The following is a 10,000-nucleotide window of genomic DNA, read 5'->3' as shown; positions in this document are numbered from 1 at the left end:
GTGTGTGTGTGTGCGCGTGTGCGTGTGCGTGTGCATGTGCATGTGCTTGTATGTGTGTGTGTGTATACAGTCATCATTTTGGAGCGGCTATTGGGCGAGCGAGCATTGTGTGGGAGTGTTTATGTCCAGTCGTGTCTGGTCCATACTGTGAGCCCTATGGACTATGTACTGGGGCTGTGCAGTGCTGCGCTGACCCCAACCTGGAACGTTTACATTGCAGCCCAGAGTGTGACATTTTTTTCTGTGGGGATTTATTGTCTGTAAATGTCTGTGGGAAATTTTAAACCTCAGTGAGAAGCGTTCAAAATGCCTTGGATGTTTTTTTTTTCTTGTTGGTTTTTTTTTTTTCATTTTGAAAGCTGATAACATCAGGATGAGCTATCAAAAAGAAATGCACACACCACACACGCACACATACACACGCACACGCACACACACGCACACGCACACACACACACACACACACACACACACACACACACACACACACACACACACAAGCTTCATCTTTGGGCATCAGCTGCATCTTTTGAGCAGAGTACAAAAGGTTTTTCCATTTCCACATGGGCAAGAAAAAGAAAAATTCTATCTCTCCGATGCACAACTCTCTCCTCCTCTCTGCACACTCTCCCTCTCTCTGTCTCATATGTGTGTGTGTGTGTGTGTGTGTGTGTGTGTGTGTGTGTGTGTGTGTGTGTGTGTGTGTGTGTGTGTGTGTGTGTGTGTGTGTGTGTGTGTGTGTGTGTGCATTTCTGATTTCTGAGAACCTATGTTCAGAACTGTTCTCAGAGTAGTGCCAAATGACTTCAACATGACACATCTCACCTTGGTGCAAGGTATGCATGCACATACACACACACACACACGCACGCACACACGCACGCATGCACCCACGCACACACACACAAGCACGCACACACGCACACACACACACACACACACACACACACACACACACACACACACACAGAGCAGAAGGTCAAGTGAGAAGGGAAGGGGGGCTGAAGACCAAATTCACACCGAAATTGCATCTCATGTGTGGGACAGAAATGAAATATGGAGCTATGAATTTCTAAACCAGGGATGGAACCACAGGGAAGCTAGCCACAATACATGTGCACGTACAGTACTGTACGTCAGGAAGATTTTCTGCTAGGTTTTTAAAGATGAAAAACATGTTTCGGGAATGCCAACGTTTTATGTTTTTATTTATTCTTTTTCTTTCACATTTTGATGTTTGTTATTCCTCTATTCAAGCTCAAATGGAGCCCGTTTGTCCAAGGCTGCTCCACTTCTGTGTGCTTAGCACGTGAAATGTGTTATATCTCCACAGAGCTCCTAACCCCCCCCCCCCCCCCTGCCTGGTCAGTCTCCTTCTTCATGGTATTCTGGTCTGTCTAGGTTGGGTGTTCTGAGGCAGGTTGAAGAGGCAACATTGCAGGCAGAGCTAAAATGCATTATAGTGTCTCTGTCTGTTGCCTTACTGCAGGTGTGAGCAGGGGTGCTGAACAAAATGGAGGTAAATGAGATTATAAATAGAAATGTGTTTGAAATAATAGCATTGTTTTTTTTGCCATATAACTCTCTCTCTCTCACACACACACACACACACACACACACACACACACACACACAGGGAGATGGGGGGGGGGGTGGCATTAAATGACAAAGTTGACTTTTGCATTTTATTCAGGCGTGTATTTTAGTGTGAGTTGATGTGATGTGGGTTATTGTGGCTCGCGTGTGCGGTCCAGCCTGGACGCTTGTTATATAGGTCATGTTCTAGAACAGTCCCTCGGGCGCTTGTGCCTGTTGTTACAGCGGTGACGCGCGCGCAAAGGTCGGTTACCACCCCGATGTCTGCGCCACCGCTGTCAACTCGCATCTCCACAACAGTCCAGTGAGTGTCCTAAAGCTGCGAGCTCCATAAATACCCTGCAATTACAAATCTTCCATGAAGACATGTCGCATTATATCCATTTGAATTGTCAATATACGGCCTCTGCCTATTTGGTCCTATAGGGCCATTGACAGTAAATAGAATGGACGCCAAATCAACGCTATTTGCCATTCAACGCTTTGAAGCCAGATTTGGGAACATTCCAACTTACATTCCACCTTAGCAACGCCAAACGCAGGTGCTGATTGGACAACAACAAGACTTCTAACGGTCAATCAAACCATGTTCTGATGCTCATTGGTCAATTTAACTTTTAATATCTCTCTAAAATAAAACATCAACACAAAAAATCACCACCCTGGTAAGTTGGAGAGCAAGGGGACCTACTAGTTGAGCGAAAAATGATCCCCCTGGAGTGGCATTTAAGGGAGATACAGGGTTTTATGTCTCTCATAGGAATGAATGGGATTTGGCCATTTTTTGGTCTTTTTGGGTCCAACCTTGGCTCCAACTTGGCTTCAACAATGAAATAGAATTTTGGCCTCCATTCTATTTACTCTCAATGTATAGGGCACATCATCGCATCACCTGGATTGAAAATGATATTCATCTTGGCATTTTTGATCGATGAACTGAGTGGTGTTCATTTTCGTGATATGCAAATAAATGTGTTGCGTTTCATTTCATCCCTTTGCAACAAACCACCTGTTTGATGCATAGCAAAATGCGTTTAAATGAAACGACACACTCACTCCAGACCGGAAAGTGGCATCGCAAACCGATTGATGACGCATTATCAAAGTTTTGAATGACGCATTTTTGGGTTCCTGGCAAGCATACATCGATGGCCGTTTTTAACATGAAAATGTAACGTTGACAAGCATAGAAGAACAAAATATTGACGTCTCCAGCAGGAGTGACCGTCTTATAACAGCAACAAGGCACTGATTAGGAAGATGGCGAAAGGGAACGTGTGTTGGTATAGGCCTATAACAACATTCATGACCAAAAAAATATATTAATATTGGCGTAAATTATTAGTCTAATTAGAGAGTTTGGATATGCACAATTATGCATGGTGCGATTAGAATTTCTATATTCATAATTTAAATAATTAGCTATTGGTCATCTTGATGTGATCATAAAACAGCATACTAATAGGCTACTGTAATAATAATAATAATAATAATAATAATAATAGCAATAATAATAATAATAATAATAATGAATCCTCTAATTTTTGGATGCTTCTATAGGCCTGTGGTTATTTATTTCAGCAGCATATAATGCTTGTCTGCGTTCCTGTTTATTGCGGCCAATTTGAAACACCATTGGGATCATGGGCCTCATATCATCCCGCTTACATCTCGCCACCTAACCCTCTCGAGCTACACCTCCGAGTCCCACGTGTATCTGTGGCCTGCTCGGAGTTATTTTGTGCTAAAGACGACGGTGCTCTCTTCTCTCCGGTCTGGCAGGATGCTCTGCCCTGGCTGCCTGCGCTGGTCCTCCTGTTTCATTCACCGGGTGCTTTGTGTCGTCCCTCAGCGGCGAGACAAGCAGAGGAGCCCCATATCAGTGGCCCCTGGCTCGGTCTGGCCGCGGTCCCCAAGGGGCCCAGGAGCAGCCACACCTCCAGACAGCTGACTATCAGCACCACCATGCTGCATCACCACAGCACAACACATCATCCTGCTGCTGCCTTCCATCTTCAGTCCATTTTGGAGACTTGGGCGACAAAAAAATTATACAAGGCCTTTTTCGGTGATACAGATTTTGAGATGCGCCAATACCACCACCCATGGCTGGGTCCACCATTCGGTGCATTATTATCATCCACGATGCATCAAATAATGAATCGTATGGCAAAGATGATGAATAACTGGAATAGGGGAATTACTTCAATATTGCTGTGAAAGAAGAAGAAGAAGAAGAAGAAGAAGAAGAAGAAGAAGAAGAAGAAGAAGAAGAAGAAGAGGATGTTCTCTTCAGTGCCTTTTATTTTAGACATCACCTGTATTCCGTACGCTTTGTCTTTTAAGGAATATTCACAAGATGGTATTTTTTTATTGTTTGTTATGGCACTGAGTAAGTCACGCCATATTCCTCCATGCTCGGCACAGAAGTCAGGTGAACGTGTCCATGTGTCCGGTTGTCCATCCGCCATCTTGGTCGTCAGAGGGCGCTGGATGAGCGTCTGACCCTGCGTGCCTGCCTGTCTCCCATCACGGCCCGGGCGCTTTTCACGGCTAATACCTTCCTGTCCCTCTAGCAGAGGCAGCAACATAAACAGCTACAAATTTATTCGACACTAAAAAATCTAGACCCTCTACGACCCGAAAATGGCCCGTTCGCAATAGCTCAGCCAGCTGAAAATGTATCAGATGAACGCATAATGAATCTGTTTTTTGCCCCTTCATACCTCGCTCTGAAATCTCTGGAGATTATAGCATTCATGAAGACACATGATAAATCTATATAAATATAGTATTGAGAAAAGTCTCATCCTATCATAGGTCTACATTTTTTCAACTGAAATTAGGCTATGCGTGTAGGCCAATTTGTGAGCCAGCTGACCAAAGGTGTTCATTCCGGTACTTTATGATGTGTTTTACATGGGAATATTTATTCCAATCGTTTGTATTGTATCGTTAAAATCTTTTACATTGTATAAAACATGATATGAACCCCACCAATACACAATAAAGATAATGGCATCTGCGTAAAATTGTACACATATGTCCACTCCTCAAAATAAAATACATGTGTACAGTCAGTCAGTCAGACAGACAGTCAGGCAGGCAGACAGAGAGACAGACAGACAGACAGATAGATAGATAGATAGATAGATAGATAGATAGATAGATAGATAGATAGATAGATAGATAGATAGATAGATAGATAGACAGACAGTCAGAGACATAGCTACTGTGCAACAAATATCCACGCACAATAGTAGCTAACAACTGTTCCATATGAATTAAAATATTAGGCTATATAAAAAAACAAGGTTAATGATTCCCCTATATACATTTTACAGAGTTAACTATTTCACCAACTGACGAGATACTCTGTTCATACATTCATATATTAATTTAACCCCACAGTCTTTACGCATGGGAGCATAGGGAAAACCATCCATAATATTTTCCCTTTGTGTTGTTTGTAGAAGTAACGTGTTTAGCCTTGATGTCAATAAACCAGTTAATTTTATCAATGCGGATTAGGAACCTTGCCGTGCCTTTTTTTAAGCAAAAAAAAGTGTACGCGAGAAGTGTGTGACAGATTGTCCGTGTCTTTTCAACTGTCCACAATAGAATTACCATGACAAAAACAGAGAGAGAGAGAGAGAGAGAGAGAGAGAGAGAGAGAGAGAGAGAGAGAGAGAGAGAGAGAGAGATGGAAGGAGTCACCGTTTTTAAGAAAACGACCATGTTTAATGGACAAGCAAAGAGGGAAAAGCTCTTTCTCAGTGCTAGATCCCACTGTGAGCCGAAGCGATCCATACTACACGTGTTCTTTATTGATGATCTATACTACATGCGCTTCTATTGATGATCAATGGCCTTCTCCACACACAACCAAACACTCCCGGAGATGTCCAGTTAACCATGCTGGAGGATGATACAACTTTTTTCTTCTCTTCTTCTTTTTTTTGACTGAGGCGTTTGCTGTAGCCAGTTGCGTTGTCTTGTAATAAGCCTGCAAAAATGTGCGGATTGATATACAAGAAAAAAAAAAAATTCTAAAGGTTCTCTTTTGGTCTCACGGAAAAGACGCCATAAGAAAAACGCCATTTGTGGTTTCATAAACATAAAGGCCTACATATTTTGAAAGGAGGCTCATGGCGGCGTTTGCTTATCAGTTGGTTTCAGGTTATGAATCTGTTTGGCTGCTTTGTTGAGCCTATTATTACATTTTATGATGATCATTGATGTGACAAGGATAGCCACAATAAAACGTATAGTTAGGCTAAATAGATTGGTTTCTCCAATGTATTTGTTTAAAACACACACGCACACACACACACACACACACACACACACACACACACACACACACACACACACGCGCGCGAATTTCAATACATTTTAACTTAAATTGAGATTAGATATAAATTAATGACTCGAAAATAAAACCCAACTTGTATGATTTCAGCACAGCGACGGACGTTGTTGTTGTCTGCATGAAACAGTATATGTTGATTTCTTTCAAGTTGGCCCCTATCCTCTGATCCGCAGCACTGACAGACCAGCCCCTCACAAGCACGTCAATACATTCCAGAGATTGAAATAGCCCTCAACTTTTTTCCCTGTGAATGACATGCAATAATCCTCAACAATGTTCTTTTAGTTGGGCTATGCTAAAACTGTTTTGAGGAATCTGAGCATACCCTAGGCTACATCATATAAGCGAATATGAGATCCAACCACCAATCCTTCAACAAACATTATATTACGAATTGTTTTAGAACTTCACTAACTTCAACTTATTTCACAGTATGTTTTGTTTTCTTGTTTTGTATACATTGTGCGCCCTTCGGCGCTACCGGTGAGTTGTAAGGTATTTAAGGGACATGTTATTTTTATGCAGATTATCTTTTTGATGACAGTTCATAATACATTCATATCCAATATAGTTGACTTAACATGATGGGTCAGCTGACATAACTCTAAACAATTGCGTATTGTAGAATAGGATCCATTTTTATTAAGTTTCCAGGTATGCGCCAAAGACGCACGGTAACGCACGCAGCTCATCTTGCTTCAGCACCATACACCGCGAGCACCGCACTCCCACTCCTTGTTTACGTCATAGCTGTGAAAGAACGCGCACAACTGCTATATCCTTTAGCTCGCTAACCTTCCTAACAAAATAAATATATTTTATTATTATTTTCCACACCGGGATGGATACCGGAGTTTGCCCTACTGACCGAGGGATTAAACAGAGGCAGAGATTTAACTTTTACCCTCTTAATTAGTCACTTGCTGTAGCCTACATTTGCGCGTACGATTGTGACCAAAGAACCGTCTGAGCTTCATTTCATATTTTCAAAAACTGTCTGAAAAGCCTTTATCTAACTGTTGAAATCAAACTAGTTCAAAGACAGACGTTGGAGTTGTTTCAAAGTTCAGTGTGCATTTAAACAGCCTCTAACTTCCAGTGTTGTAGGCTATTTTGTTTCTCGGTAGGCTACGGATTCACCCGTTCATAATCAAAATTCATAATAATTCCATCACTTTTCCCCTCCTCTAACGCGCCCTCCCTCTTTTCTCCCTCCCCCTCTCTCTGTCGCCCAATCTTATTGATCCAGGAGGTGGCTAATTAGCCCTTCCCGTCGTGCCTGTGTAATGAGGCACATGCGCAGTGCATTAATCCCAGCCATTTTTTGCAGGAAACTAATTAGCAGGAATAAAGACCCAAAGAGTTTTTTTCTCTCCCGTCGTCAGAAACCGCTCTCACCTCCTCCCTCACACAAACACTAGGCGCGTCGCCTGCTTTACCAACCAAATCCCTCTAAATAAGGCTTTAAACGGAATATACCTCGTTACAACAATGATCTTCACCATATCGTCGACCACGCTAACTGACCAAACGGAACTACCTTGATGGGATATGTAAGCGAAACATTTGTTTACTGGACTATAAAGCAAGGCTTTCAAAGCGGACGCCAAAAATGTAAGTTCTTCGACGCTATACTATTCGCTTGTATGGTTTGCTTAAACGGCTTCTTCCTTCCCGTAGCACTCGTAGATCGCGCTGTAGAGAGATAATACGCGCCCGTAAGTTGTTTTGAACAAGTAGCGTTAGTTGCGTTTCCCTGTTGTATGAATCGTACCTGTGTTTACGTATGTGGTCGATTGACATCAGTCGGTTCTTGGCAGGCAAAATAACACCAAAAGACAACAGATTTCCTCTGTGCGTAAATGTGTTTGCACGCGACTGTTGACAAAACATTAGGTAATCTTCAATGTTTGTGCATCAAGAGGCACGGTGTATCCTTGTGCCGCGGAGATGGTTTGATCCGCCTGCTTGTAGCGGGTATAGCTCCGGAACATAGCCAAGAAAATGGAACACATTTCGCCGATTGTCTCTTGACGTCCGATGTTTAGCGAAGGGCCGTGAGCACATTGCCGCAAGCCAACAACTTTCCTTCTTTGCACCCAGTTGGAGATACTCAGTCAAAGATTCATGGTGGGCATTGGTGTTTCCGTAGAGCTTTCACGGGCAGATCATACTTCCCTTTCCTCCCGCACCATTCGCTGCATCTGCTGGATGTAATTTCGACATAGTTTGCATGGTCGATAGGTTACTCTTCGGGAGTAGGATTCCATTTCGGAAATTGTCCTCCGTTGTGTTCTCTATTTTCTGCTCTTTTGCGAGTTTGCCTGACATGTTGCTCATTCCGTGCCGCACCTTTACATCAAAAAGTGTGTGTGTGTGTGTGTGTGTGTGTGTGTGTGTGTGTGTGTGTGTGTGTGTGTGTGTGTGTGTGTGTGTGTGTGTGTGTGTGTGTGTGTGTTTTAGTAGGCTATGGTTCCATGTAAAGCTGATGATGCGACTATCCCAACCTGACTTTGGACGCAGTCCATTGTGGACTATTTGTTTCTTAAATATAAGTAAAAACATGTCCTGTTCAGCCCAACCTTACCTCTTCTTAACCTCGATACATTTCACCTTTTAAGCATTTTGAAAAAAAAAAACCCACATTGGTATGTACTATCCCACAATCGGCTGGTCTTCGGGTAGTGTCAGAGTAAACGGAGAAGTGCCCATGCGCTCTCGACAACCACTCTCCACGGCATTACCAGATCGCGACGGTGAAAGCTGAGTCGGGTTTACCCTGAGACGAAACAAGGCCGCGACAACCGTGGCTTTTGGCATAAAGAGAGAGGAGGCGAGAAAAGAGGGCCGCATCATGAAGGCATTAGCTCCTGGCGAATGACCGAGAATACGGGGTCAAAGAGCCACGGAGACAGAGCAGAGGTCAAACTGAGGATTGGGGAAAAGAGAGGGAGAGAGATGTTTGGGGGTTGGGGACCGCTAGGCTTCCACACAGAGAAGTGCAGGTCAGTTAGTGATCAGATGAGGCTATTTTACTTCTTTTTACCTCCCGGCCTCCAGCAGTGCACTGCTTTCTTCCATAGCTGTATTGGCAAATCAACCATTTGCAGAAACGACTAGTGTTGTACTCTCTTGGTGCAAAGGAAAACAGGCTAACTATGTTTTTCAATGCACAAGGCCTGCAGAAGGAAAACTGTTAGCTGTTGAAAGATTTGTCACAGTACATGGTGATCTATATTGGTAACAGGAGTATTTAAAGGAGCAGGCATGCACAAAGTAGCCTGCCCGTCACAAAGAGTAGTTCATGGAACTTTACAATGCGCCTCATCATGACACCAGTGCAGGAGGTATTGAGTGGATATCAGTGCTGTTGAACGTGTGTGTGTGTGTTGACATGCAGTGAAAGAGGGGGGATATTTATGTCGGAAGGTGCTCCAGTTTGTGCCACACGTTGTCTTAACAATCTGGAGTGTGAAACGAAAGGAGCCCAGTCAAGTGCAGTCTTCATGCTTTGGAAATGAGGACCCGCTACGCCATTGTTTTGAAGTGTGTGTATCTGTGTGTGTGTGCGTGTGTGGGGGTGTGTGTTTGTGTGTATGGTGTGCGGGTATGTGTGTGTGTGTGTGCTGGAGGGGGCTAAAGTGTGTGTGTGTGTGTGTGTGTGCGTGTGTGCGTGCACCCATTTGTCGTGTGTGTGTGTGTGTGTGTGTGTGTGTGTGTGTGTGTGTGTGTGTGTGTGTGTGTGTGTGTGTGTGTGTGTGTGTGTGTATTGGAGGGGTTAAAGTGTGTGTGTGTGTGCGTGCGTGCACGTGTGTGTGTGCGTATGTGTGTGTTTGGGGGGGGGGGGTTAAGATGGCTGCCTCAGTGTAAGTCTGTCGTTGGATATGCAGACAGGACAGGATATGCTTTGGCCTTTTGTGAATAATTTTCTGCCAGAGCTTAACGCTAATAAAAGCCTTTATAAAGGCCATATGGCCATCGGAATCAGCCCTGCGAGCAGAGCAAGCCGAGAGGGCAAAACATGTAAAGTAC

General features: G+C 43.6%; 1 protein-coding gene across 2 annotated transcripts in view; it reads left to right on the top strand.

The window, feature by feature from the left end:
* Positions 1-7,246: 7,246 nt before the first annotated feature.
* Positions 7,247-10,000, top strand: part of LOC134447912 (zinc finger homeobox protein 3-like) — a 64,739-nt gene continuing 61,985 nt past the window's right edge. For both annotated transcript variants that reach the window (XM_063197632.1, XM_063197631.1), the window contains exon 1: positions 7,247-7,582. The gene's annotated coding sequence lies outside the window, so the exon portion shown is untranslated. The remainder of the gene's footprint in view (positions 7,583-10,000) is intronic.

The sequence above is a fragment of the Engraulis encrasicolus genome, chromosome 4, assembly GCF_034702125.1.
Source record: "Engraulis encrasicolus isolate BLACKSEA-1 chromosome 4, IST_EnEncr_1.0, whole genome shotgun sequence".
Lineage (NCBI taxonomy): Eukaryota > Metazoa > Chordata > Actinopteri > Clupeiformes > Engraulidae > Engraulis > Engraulis encrasicolus.
The sequence above is the reverse complement of the archived record's forward strand: the minus strand, read 5'-3'. Positions and strand labels throughout refer to the sequence as shown.